Source organism: Schistocerca americana, chromosome 1, assembly GCF_021461395.2.
Source record: "Schistocerca americana isolate TAMUIC-IGC-003095 chromosome 1, iqSchAmer2.1, whole genome shotgun sequence".
Lineage (NCBI taxonomy): Eukaryota > Metazoa > Arthropoda > Insecta > Orthoptera > Acrididae > Schistocerca > Schistocerca americana.
In genome coordinates, this window is record NC_060119.1 from 551,143,033 (window position 1) to 551,155,992 (window position 12,960).

At 41.5% G+C, this 12,960-nt stretch overlaps 1 protein-coding gene across 6 annotated transcripts in view; it reads left to right on the plus strand.

Annotated features, from left to right (window-relative positions):
* LOC124606047 (phosphatidate phosphatase LPIN2) overlaps positions 1-12,960 on the plus strand; it is a 306,193-nt gene that overhangs the window by 231,476 nt on the left and 61,757 nt on the right. Inside the window, exon 1 of one of the 6 annotated variants that reach the window (XM_047138019.1) lies at positions 908-984. The exons of the other annotated variants lie outside the window; for them this stretch is intronic. The gene's annotated coding sequence lies outside the window, so the exon portion shown is untranslated. Of the gene's footprint in view, positions 1-907; positions 985-12,960 lie in introns of those variants that run through there. 6 annotated transcript variants of the gene reach the window in all.

Consider the following 12,960-nt stretch of genomic DNA (forward strand, 5'->3'; position numbering starts at 1 on the left):
TGGGGAAAACGAAGCTCTGCTGTTGTCTTCTTCATAGCTTAATATACTGTGCGTGTTCTGTAATAATTAACGCTAGCTTTTATAAAGGCAGACTATTTGTTATTCAGATAACTGTAGCTCAAATAACAGTAACATTTTTGATGAATAATGTGGAAATGGCATTTTACAGCAGAAAACCACGTGTTTTGAGACAGACTTTAAGTGGTTATTCAAATAGTGGAGCAGTGTCTCTTTGGTTAACAGTAACACTATGTTAACAAAAGTGGCGAGACTGATCCAGAGTAATATTGCATTTTTTACGTTGAAGACTAGACTATCCCAAAACGCAGAATTTTGATGGTTTACCTGGACTAATGAAACAAAGACGATGGCGATAATCTGTTGGCAAGAACAATAAGAAATAATATGACATACCTTACATACAGTCACAAGATTGCCATTTGGAAGAACATTGGTACGTCCTTACTGGTCAAGCTGATGTAAATTCCTTCACACTATCAGGATTCGAAACGGCATTTCTGTGTTCAGCAGTCCTTCAATAGCATCTTGGGTTAAGGGGCGACATTTGTTTGTTGTTGTATGAAGTTCCACCGTTAACTTGACATCGCGGGCTGTCTGAAGGTTGCTACTCACGTCACTACATGGTGAATGTGTTGCTCACATTCTTGGCAAGGCACCTCTCAAAGCTGGCGTAACATCACAAGAGATAAAAGACACACTGAGATAAAATGCCTACGCGTTTCTGCGGGGGGCGGGGCGATTGTTTGTGACGTCACCACTTACGCGCGAATCGCCCCGTTTTCACGCCAAGCGCTTCCATTCTATCGGGGCAAAGGCCGCCTCCCAGTGCGCAGCGATCCAGTAAACAACTTAAAACGCATAAACCATAGCGCACTTCGTCGTCCCTAGCAGTCTCGCCAGCGGTCTGGAGGGCAACACGCAAACGCAGCCGCGCTGAACATCGCAGCAAGCTACGGGGAACAGGTCAGCTTTTCACCTGGAATGTCAGAATATTTCATTATCACGGTCAGCGTGGGTCACTGATTTCCGCTTTACTGCGTTTCAATTTACAGCGAATAATCTACATTTTTCTACTGATATATAGATGACTTATGAAATGACCTGGAATTATTAAGATTTATTATTATTAAGGCTAGTAAACTTTGTTTTTTGCTGCCTGAATCCTTAAATTATCTACATTTTCTCTGGCTCTTAGTAGATGGCTCAAATGTCACAGTAACATTTGTTTGTGCCTATAGGTTTCACAAATTGCGGATTATTATGAGGGTTAGTTTGTAGTTTGGTCTGCCATGCAGCTTCCGCAGTTTTCATACACACGACCGTCAATGCGTTGCTGGTTTGCTGTAAGTTATCGCCGCATGGGAAAATACATGTGCGGTATTGCAGTTTCATACTATAGGTATACCACTGCATTTCGTCATTCTCACTTCTGTTGCAATGTTGCTTGGAGTTCTTCTCCAGATGTTATTAGTTCGTAGTTTATAATCTTGATCTTTTTTGTGGTGCATTTATGGTCAGCATCTACGTTCAGATCGAGTGAAGCTATATACGCGTCGCGAGTGATTTATGATCAGCTTGAGATTGAACTTTTATGATTGAACAGACGAACTAAAAAGACTCCAGCCAATAGCTTAATTATAGCTTAATTGTAGTTATGTACACACAAAACTACAGTTTGCTGCCATTTTTTGAGTGATTGGTTAGTTGTTGTTCATCTTCTATTTGTGTGAATATTTTTACAGTTGTTGCAAGTTGTCAGTTTGAATCATTCGTCGTATCTGCGTTATTACCAATTACTTCTTCTGTCTACGTAAGTTTAATTTCTTCGTGCACTATCCAGAACGTATAATGGATAGAGATCATAAGCAAAAGCCATTTTTTGAGAAATCTTCAAACTATATCGGTCTTTGTCACTGTTTTCTTTGCAACTGATAATTCTAGATGGTCCAAAGCGTTATAAATTCGATCTAAATGAGCAAAGCATTTTGCTCAGACTGCACTAGTTGTGCATCTGTTCGCAACGCTGGACTATAGAGGCACTGTAATATAGGAGTACAGCATGCTCCACGCAATTAACATGGCTTATGAAACCAGTGTTGAATATAAGTCACGAGACAGTGCAAAATCTGTAATATATCTGTTGTATCTTAAGTCTGGCGATGAGTGACGGCGCTGGAAAGTAGTAGCGAGTAAAACTAGTGTGAACTCAACGCAGATTTATTAGCCACTGTCGTATTGTGGATGGTATTCCCATATACATTTCTCTTACCTTTGAACTGACTTACCCTGTGCTATTTATAACGGAAATTATAGTTTAACGTGGACTCTTACCCACGGTCGTAACTGGTGGCTTCTTAGAAAGATGCATATGGCGGGCGTATTTATTGTCAAAATAATACTGCTGTTTATAGAGATTAAACTGCAGTTCTTCGCCGGTACAGTGGTTAAAACAGTTTCGATAGCTCTTGAGCTCATTTCGTGAGAGCAGCCTTTAAGTAAAAGCTAAGGTACATATCACAAGCTTTCCATCCTGAGCGCACTGCTTATCTTTCTGGGTTACGCGGAACAAGATTTTGTCTAGGTTCACACAATGATAATTGACTGAGTCTCTACGCGTTGCTTCTGGTGCGCCTTCGAGTAACCTATCTCCACAGTATGGTACGCGTTCCCATCTGTCGCTCGCGAGATTCTGGAATTGTTGAACGATTCTAACTATTAAATTTTATACCCAAAAGTAGCGAACAGTGCAGTCGCTACAGCTTAATGATCCGTCGAGGTTCTCACTGGCGGGAAAGCAGGCCTGATTAACAAGCGTGGGGGAAGCCACGCAGAGTTATGAGTTCAGTATCAGTTGGAAACAACTGACTAATAATGGATACTGACTAGTAGCAAGAGCCATTTGTTGTGAAATCTCAAAATTATTTCGCCCTCTGCCGTTATTTTCTTTGCAATTGATAAATGCGAGATGGCTCTGGATTCTTAAGGCTTCCAGTAGCGCCGTATCTTTTATTAACGATGGTGTTTCTAGGGTTCGTAACCAATGCATGAAAGGTCACCTGCCTGCTTCTTGCACTGTACCATAACAATACTTCCATTCTAACGAAAATCATGGAATCTTAGCTTTAACTACGAAATGACAAGAGTGTGATATAAATAGATGCCATGTTCATTAACCAAATAAATAAATAAATTCGTACTCTTAGATTTCAATTTCTAAGTTTCCTATTGTAACAAGCCACTAGCACGATCTGGATCTGACTGACTGCATATGTAGGAGTTTTGAGATTTGATTTTGACTTCACCAAATCTCGGACAGCATCGGCCACCGACGCTATTTAGTTATAAATTAAACAGCTACTGACTACTGTTCACATAAAAGGCCACTGTTATTTTACACGAAGACCATCCCAGAAACCACTCGAACGGAAGTGCTATTCCTTTGGGATGTCTTTCATACACATTAAACCTATTCAGTTTTGCTTAGTTGCCCGCATCTCGTGGTCGTGTGGTAGCGTTCTCGCTTCCCACGCCCGGGTTCCCGGGTTCGATTCCCGGCGGGGTCAGGGATTTTCTCTGCCTCGTGATGGCTGGGTGTTGTGTGATGTCCTTAGGTTAGTTAGGTTTAAGTAGTTCTAAGTTCTAGGGGACTGATGACCATAGATGTTAAGTCCCATAGTGCTCAGAGCCATTTGAACCATTTTTTTTTTTTTTTTTTGCATAGTTCCGCGCGCAAATTCGTGCGGCCCTCAGTCCCAGGTATGTTAATGACTGCCCGCCACATTTTAGGAACGGTTCGGAGCATAGACTCTGTGTGCCTGAGCTATTTAGTCACATGTGTGCGCTCTGTGAGGGAATCTCCCTTCAACACTCCCGCTTTGCTCGCAAGGAGTCATCTAAATGTTCTAAAATTACGTCTGTGGCCAAGACGAATAACTGAAATGAAATGAGGCCCAATAAAATATACCTGCGACAGAATCTTTATAGTGCACTGTCAGTTGCCTATGCGAATAAATAAATAAAAATTAAACGAGCTATGACATTTTCCCACTAATCTAGTCTTACATTTTTTGTCACATGCAAACAAGGCAGCAATAAACAGGGTGGGATACATCACTGATTGACTGGAAATTGATACCGGTGAGCCATACTACGCTCATCACATACATTAACCTTAAGTGGGTAATATTTCATTATCTGAGAGGCGTTTTAGGTAACAAGCTATATTTAAAAAAATCAGGTTCAGAGTCACTATATTGAAACCAGAACGCATAGATAAGATTATCTTGTTAAAGGTAGCTTCCCTCGAGTTATCATCGTTTTCCGAGTTGACATGTGGCTCCTTCTCGTCAGCCCAATTCGATTGTCGCATGAGAGTCAGGTATTTAAAAATGATCAGAATACGAAAACTAGTTGCACCATGTTTAGCTGTGGCAGTTTTCTTTGTGTTGAATTAAATTAAATTCACCGAAATTAAATACGTGGAATCATTTGTCACTGATTTTCCCATCCTGTTGTAGTAGGGAGATATATTTGTTACAATACTAGTTTCGTATGGCTCAATGGTGTGACTCAAGTCATTCACTTGGCCGCCACTTCGGTGGTTTGTGTATCCCTATCCTACCTCAGTTAGCCAACTGGGGAAAGGGGATCTATAGTTTTTTTTTTTTTTTTTACGTGGGACCCGAGGCCTCCTCTCATCGTTGAATCAGTTACAATGAATGTTTGCTTCGTTAAATCAATTTCAATGAACGTTTGGTTCGTTCCTGGAGATATAAAATTGTTGGTTAAGGCGGCTGCTCGCAGTAAATGAAAGATCCAGTTTCCAGAGAATCGTTTGAAGATTATCTTCATGCTCTGGTATTTCTCAAACCTGTAAGGTATCGAAGCAAGATTTCAACAGAATAATAGTATGCCTACTTAACATGTCTGTATGGCGAAGGCCAGAAACATTTTATCTTCCGAGATATCGCGAAACATGGGAGAGAGTGTCCCTGAAATGATACGGGATTTAGGGTGGACATCATTAAAACAAAGGTGGTTTTCGTTGCGACGGAATCTTCTCACGAAATTCCAATCACCAACTTTCTCCTCCGAATGCGAAAATATTTTGTTGACACCGACCCTCATATGGAGAAACGATCACCACGATAAAATAATGGAAATCAGAGCTCGTACGGAAAGATATAGGTGTTCGTCCTTTCCGCGCGCTATACGAGATTGGAATTATGAAGGTGGTTCGATGAACCCTCTGCCAGGCACTTAAATGTGATTAGCAGAGTACCAATGTAGATGAAGATGAAGATAAATGTTTTTATACTGGAGTACGTTTTCTAACAGTATAGAAGACTCGTATAGAGATTCAATGGTTATTAGCGTTTGAAACAAAGTTTTTTCGCTAAAATTATCTGTACAATGTGCTAAATGTGAGGCTGAAGTCTGCTAATAAAGCGCAGTCTCTGTCCAGTTACTGTACTTCGCAAAGCAGCTGAACTGAGCCTCACATTCGTCATAGCAGCCAGATATTTTTGAAAAAAAATCGCTGTAAATATTGTCAGTCATGCCACTGTGTTGTTGTTGCCGAGTTGGTAGACATATAACCTATTGTAAAAGGCATTGGCTTGGTGTCTATCTTGTCTACGACAATGCGTTCACTCTGCAGTTCGTAGCAGCTTACCTGCATTGCTACTTCCTTTTCATTATTGCTCCTGCATACTCCCTATTTGATTTTGTATTTGTAATCCTGTAGTCACCTGATTAGAACTGCTGTTCTTCCTGACAGTAGCCTTCAGTAATTCCCGCTATATCCATCTTTAATCTATCCTTTTCAGTTTTTAAATTCGCTAATCTAACTCCCCGATTAAGGGAGCTAACATTCCACGCTTCCATCCGTAGGATGCCAGTTTTATTTTTCCATATGACAGCACACTACTGAACCGTCCATTCCCGGAGATGTGAATAGGGGACTATTTCACACTCTGGTTGTTTTAACCAGCAGGATATCATCACTATCAAGTCATACGGTAGAGCTATTGATCCTCGGAAAAATAATGGCTTTAGTTTCCCCTTGGTTTCGGCCGTTCTCAGTACCAGCACGGTAAGGCCATGTTGGCTAACGTTACAAGGCCATATCAGTCAATCGACCAGATTGTTGCTCCTGCAACTATTGAAAAGGATGCTTCCCCTTTTTCGAGAATAACAAGTTTATCTGGCCTCTTCCTTGCGATGTGGTTGCACCTACGGTACCGCTATCTCTATTGTTGAGGCGCCAAATACGTCCGTCCCACTTCGGCAACTTCGATAATTCATTTGGGACTACTGTTAAATAATACATCCTTTCATTTATCAACAAACATTTTCTCGTGCTACGCTGTTAGTGACTGTTACTTTTAGGTTGGACATGCATCAGTAATAACACATGGAATTCGGCCACAACATTTTATTTTCCTATCAAATTTAAAGCATTCCTGGGTTAGAGCTCCATTGTCAGGATGACATTATGTTTCTGAAGTGTACAGCAACTTCAGTTTATTCAGACAGAGAACATTTGTCGTTTACATCGACAGAAGACTTCCATTTTCGTACCAGCACTTCCGACATTCGACCAAGTTTCTTGCATACACGACAAATTTCATGTAGTGTTAGTGTGAATGTAAAAGTTTTTTGTATATGGTAACGTCAGACATTTTGTTGTTAAATAAAGATGCTAAACTGAAGCAGATGTTACTTTCATAACGTCAAAGAAATCCACGAAATTGGTAGTTGTTGCAATACAGAAACAATTGGTCGGACAGGAAATACACGCCCCTTGTTCCAAAATTTTGAACTGATTATCAACATAATGGGTGCCTATGTTGCATAAGAACGCCTGAGCGTCATAATAGTTATCCGAAGGTAAAGGAAACAATTATCACGTAGATGGTGGTAACATCACGCTGTTTCAGTAGCCACGATTATACGCGTAATATGCTATGTCTATGCTCTCCTGCCGCTGTTTATTAAGGAGTGACAATATGTCGATGCAAACGCTTGTCATCAAACTTCAGTCCTTGGAAAAGCAGAAGAAGAGATCAAAATCGAAACCATCTCCCGACGCTGCACAAGGCTTCTTCCTCTTCAACGCGCGACATATTGGCGGTCGACATAACGGCGCACGTTTATGAAGGACAGTTCTGTTACCGAATTTGTGTCGTAAGTGTGGTCCAGTTTTTCAAGCGTCGCAGTATCTTGGCAGGGATCCGAAGGTCTCTGCCTCGGATGTAAAAAAGTAATTGTTTGTGTTTCTTGAACTTTTTATTACAGCTGTTGCCATGAACATAACAGAAAAACTAGTTATGTTAATTCAAGTCAAGTGTGGTGTAGCGGACGGTTACAACAAGGCTAACGAGTACTGTTATTAGCAACAAGTGTCTGGAGCTGTTACATGAAGAGAGACTACCACAAAGCATTAAGTGAAAATAATATAATAAACGGATGTACGTCATCCGAAGTTCCTACATTTTGAGAAACATCTGACTTTGATTTCCTTGACGATCTCAAGGCACCAAGGATCGTAAACGACAGGTAACAATGTAACTGAGATCCTGTTCTGGAAGATTCATATTCATTTCTTGACTGTGGAAAGTTGTGTACGCAAGTACAAACACCGTCTTGAGAAATGAGTGATACGAATCTCGTTCCAGTTAAGGAATATTTCTTGGAACAAAGATGTTTATTCAGAATACATTATCTGTAGCATCCATCCTTATTCAAATAACATGACTATTAGCTGTGCCAACTTAGTGACCACTTTCCTCCGGTGGAAACTGTTTTAGATCGGACATTGACGCATAAGCACGTTCTTTTGCTATTGTGCACGTTCGCCTCTAGCTGACCACGCAGGGTAAGGCATGGATGGATGACACATTAAAAGCGAAAGTCCTGTCCTTAGCCGGTGGTTAACACAGTTGACCCACATTCTTGGGTTCAAACGCTGGTTCAAACACCGTTTTCTGTGGTAATCCTAAGTCGTTTAAATAAAATGCCGGATGGTTCCCGTGAATTGTAGACGGCCGATTGTTTTTCCGATTCTTGTTTCCGTCTTTGATGTCATCGCCATCGATGATACGTTAAATCCTAATCTTCCTTTTTTCAATTTTACACATTATGGACAGAGAACGGCACTCAGGCTGCAGATAGTTGGCATCCTCCGTCGTAAAGAAACTTCCACACTACTCTGTCTAAAATTTCGCCGCGAACGAGGAAACTTGCACACTATTCAGTATTAGTTTGTAGTTCCCGTTAACGAACGTAGCTATCGAAGATCGTGATACAATTTTGGATAAACGTGGTGGTCGTAATAATGGTAAACTCTTACTGTGCGGGTAGCTACTATATATAATACGTAACTAGAATGAGAACCAAATATTCAGAGTGTATTTACTATTATGATCCTTGCCATACAGTTTTTCGCTTCCGAACACCGTAACTTCAAGCACATCTGTGTTTTCAATGTACAGTACTTCCATTCCCAGCGGTCTTCCGCCACGCACATCACCTATCACTGCCATGTTTGTCAGCTTTTTTACCTGATACGTGTATCTGTTCCGGCTCGTCCCGTGGCAAATTTCCATCGAACTCTCCCTGGGCTGTACTTTTCAAATACCGCTCAGTAATAAGTACACGCCCACTACTTTAAGGATTTGTCTTGTGTATTACTAGCTATTACCCGACGTTGCTTTATTATCTATTCATCCCGACCTTGCTTCTTCTTTGGCCTATTTTCCTTTTTCTACGGGGCCGGCGTTGTGGTATGGGTTGGGGCAATGTTAGTGAAAGTGCTGCTATGATGCTTGTGGTACTGTGATGACCTGCTGTCACGTAGTTTTCCACCGTGGATCTCTTTAAAAGTTTCTAGCGATATTTGAAGTGGTACACTGCCCATACCCTAACGCGGTGAGGATTTGTCCATGAGCGTTACAAAACATTTTATAGTGCAATCTACTGTACCAAATTACAGCTCGATGGCTTCGCTGTAGGTGGCTTGCTGAAGTGCAACACGGACGTAGGCGGCAAGCAACGATCAATGAACGTCGTTTGAGACTGCAGTGGCGTGTAAGGCCGTGAGTCACGCCTACAGAGGTCAGCGGCCTTTGCGCTTTCTTTGGCGTTGCAGGAGACGCACGCAGTGCATCGCAGCGGAAAGTGTCTGCTCCCTGCGGCTGGCCTCTGACAGGAACGGACCTGCGGGTCAACAGAATGGACTGAGAGGAAGCGCGGCTTGAGGGCAGGCTTTGACTTGCCGCAACGGCTCCAGTCCACGTCGCACGGTGCAACCGTTTCCAGTTCGTTTTACGGACTTGACTAATGGGTGCAGGTTTTGGATGAAGAGCTGCATATGGCGCTGAGGGCGTCCTTACGTACACAAGTAGACATAGACAACTTCAGTATTTCGAATCAGCCAATGAAACTTAATGACGTCCTTACATCGTAACAAAATGGCCATTGTGTTATATATAATATTAGCTGACAAAGGCAGCAACGCCCGACTATTTATTTTGTTAGTTTTCTATTAGAAATGAAAACCAAAAATGAACAATGTTTGTTGTGTATTATAGAAAAATTTCATTTCCATGTATTCTTGAAAAAACCTTTGAAATTATGAAACAGTTGTACAAAGAAGTATGCGTAATGTACAAGTGTATGAATACGGCTGCTTCGCGTCTCTACAACGCGATTTTGTAACTGTCTCTGTGGCAACGCCTCTTCGTAGTTCTGTAGACGGCTATTGTTTTTGCCTACAGCCGTTAGCACTTCGCTGTTTAAAGCTGTCAAAAGCGATATCAGGTGTCAGAGATTTCTTCAAGTTAATCTGACTGTAGGCGTGTCTCAGTAGGAAAACTTCATTCACGATAACGGTGTCCAGGCCAAAGAAATTTTGATGTTAGTTTTTCATATTAGTACTGCCCGAATTTAAAATGCTTTCGTAATCCAGTCATTAAGAGGTATATTCTTATGTTAAAGGTGTTACATAGCGAGACAAGCATTAACAGTTAGGAACTGTGTGTTTCTTTTGAGGCAGCTTAATTCACAGCGAGCCAATACCCACACTGTGTTCATCCAGTATTTGAGATGAACGCACTTAGTGACTTGGAACAAATGTTACATATAATTTCAAACTTTTACGAATCTTTTCTCGCAGACGCCCCCCACAAAGCGATCAAAGGAAAAAAAAGTTTACCACTAACTACATTTTCGCTGTTCATGCAGTTCAAATGGTTCAAATGGCTCTGAGCACTATGGGACTTAACATCTGTGGTCATCAGTCCCCTAGAACTTAGAACTACTTAAACCTAACTAACCTAAGTACATCACACACATCCATGCCCGAGGCAGGATTCGAACCTGCGACCGTAGCAGTCGCGCAGTTCCGGACTGAGCGCCTAGAACCGCTAGACCACCGCGGCCGGCATGCAGTAAAACAGCAACATCAGGTATAACGTTTTAATATATTACTTATTTACTACCGACTCTATTCGCAACATGTTTTCCAGATGGTGTCCACATATATCACAGAATGTATCTGCAAAATTAAATCATTATTACGACGCAGACCAGGCGATATGTCGTCATGACCACAGATCCGTAAAACTAACTTTTGCGTACAACGGAGCGCAAATTATCAGACAATACTCATCCAGTATTTGAGAATGACAGCAATTAGCGACTGCCAACAGAATTTAAACATAAGTTCGAACCTTACCTAAACTTTTTCTCTCTTACATGCGTGACGTCAAATATTTAACACATTAACTTATTTCTAAAGTAATAGGATGTTTGAAGCAGCTTTATAAATGGGAGTCTGATTATTTACAGAACATGAGTTTACTAGTTAACTTTAGCCTCAGAAGCACAGCTAAAACTGAATTTCCATACGCAACAAAAGTGTGCATTCGTTTCTATACGCTGCAGCCAAAACACTAGTGTCACCGTTTTCAATGTGGCGCCATCCAAAGTTGTAAGGGCAGGCATCAATATAATCGTGCAGGTTATTGCAGCAAAAGTACGCCAAATATTTAAAAAAGCGTAACACATGGATATCAGATACACTGAAAATTCATGCGTTGTACTCAACCAAATTTCGAAGCTCATGGTTTATGCCAATTACAAACAGAACTCACTCGTTGATTCTGTCATGACGCACCTAGTGATACATGCAACTGAAATCCATATAGTGTCTTGTTTCAATAACAAGAGCTTCAGTAAAATGGAAATTATAGTGCCTCTATCCTACAGAAAATTCTCTTGTGATTCCAATTTTCAGACCTTCAACTGCATGTGTGGACGGATTACCCTGTCGTAACCACAATATGAACAAACTACTACCAATGAATAATTATAATAGGTTCTCTGTAGACCCTTAATTTCCTCCACAGTAAGAGAGGACTGGGTCACTGGAAAACTACATCTGTTATTAATTGGTAATTTATACTTTTTATCGACAATGTAATATACATATAAACAAGTTTTACCCATTGATTCGTTCGTATGAAGCTCGTATACATTCGGCGTATAAATCTATTATTGTGTACTCGCAAGAGGAATGACAAGTATCGGGATTGTCAGCAAGCTTGTAAATGAAAGAGGGAAAGAGAATACTATGCGTTTGTTAACATGCAGAGCCTTATTATATCATCTTATTTTATTATAATTGCTGGAATGTTATCGTGCAACGTAAAATGCTCAAAGTTTTGTGTATTGGTTGCGAGTACAGTAATAACAAAATAATACTGAATACAGAATAAAAAGCAGTCATTGCGCCAGCATGGACGAAGACTATGACAGAGACAGTTCCACGGCAGAAGCGACATCATTTTTAGAGTTCCGCTAAGGCGTGAAACCGCAACGGATTGAGCACGGATCTGGATACGACTGTGTATCCTCTGAACCCTGAATACTTGCATAATCCGCGGAAGAGAGCGGAATCAGGCTTCTGCACAGGAGTATTGCACACCGAGAAGCCACGTAACTTCGTTCGCCAAAGCGGTGAGCCCGTTCTAGGACTACCTATTAGAAACACTTCATGGATACGACGGCCAGTATTGCACACAGTTCTGTCCTGCGGCGAAGCATTGATAACCACCGCTGCTTTACGAAAAGTGTCATTGAGACTCGTCACGCTTTACACCGAAGAGAATTGTGTTTGCGTAACTGACATGTACTAAACAGCGAAGTCGATCACATACTCGTCATTACCATCGGAGACAATGCAGTGGTTCCGCATTCACGTCTTGGGCAAGGTCCTAGAGGAGGCAGCTCGCCATTGTCTTGCCCTGACCTATCATGAAGCATCAAATGGTTGATTACGATAACTGCTTGTGTCTTGCAGTACTGTTTCTATTGTCGTGGATGAGCTAGGAGCGCAAAGCGTGAATATGGTTAAACTGTGTACCGGATTGTTGCTTTCGAATAGCATCAAATTTTTATGAAATGTTTTCCTATAGTAAGATATTATTGGAAGTGCACTTTTGTTGAATGAAAGTCACATCTTCCACTGACGAAAGAGTTCTGTGAATTTTCTTGCTCTACACGATGTGTTGTAGGTTTCCAAAGGTTGAGCGCTACTTCCCGTGCATACCGAAAAAAACCTCCAAATTTCAGGCACCAGTTGAACGCGCCGCACCCAGCAATTTTGTGAACTAATCAATCATGGCAAGACTGGTAGCTTCTCAAAGCAAACACCCCTTAGCCGCGCGAGGTAGCCGCGCGGTCAAGGGAACCTTGTCACGGATCGAGCGGCTCCCCCCGTCGGAGGTTCGAGTCCTCCCTCGGGCATGGGTGGGTTAAGTAGTGTGTAAGCTTAGGGACTGACGACCTTAGCAGTTAAGTCCCACAAGATTTCACACACATTTGAACATTTGAGCAGACAGAAGGTGGTTCAGTTATGCTCTTTTGATACAGTTT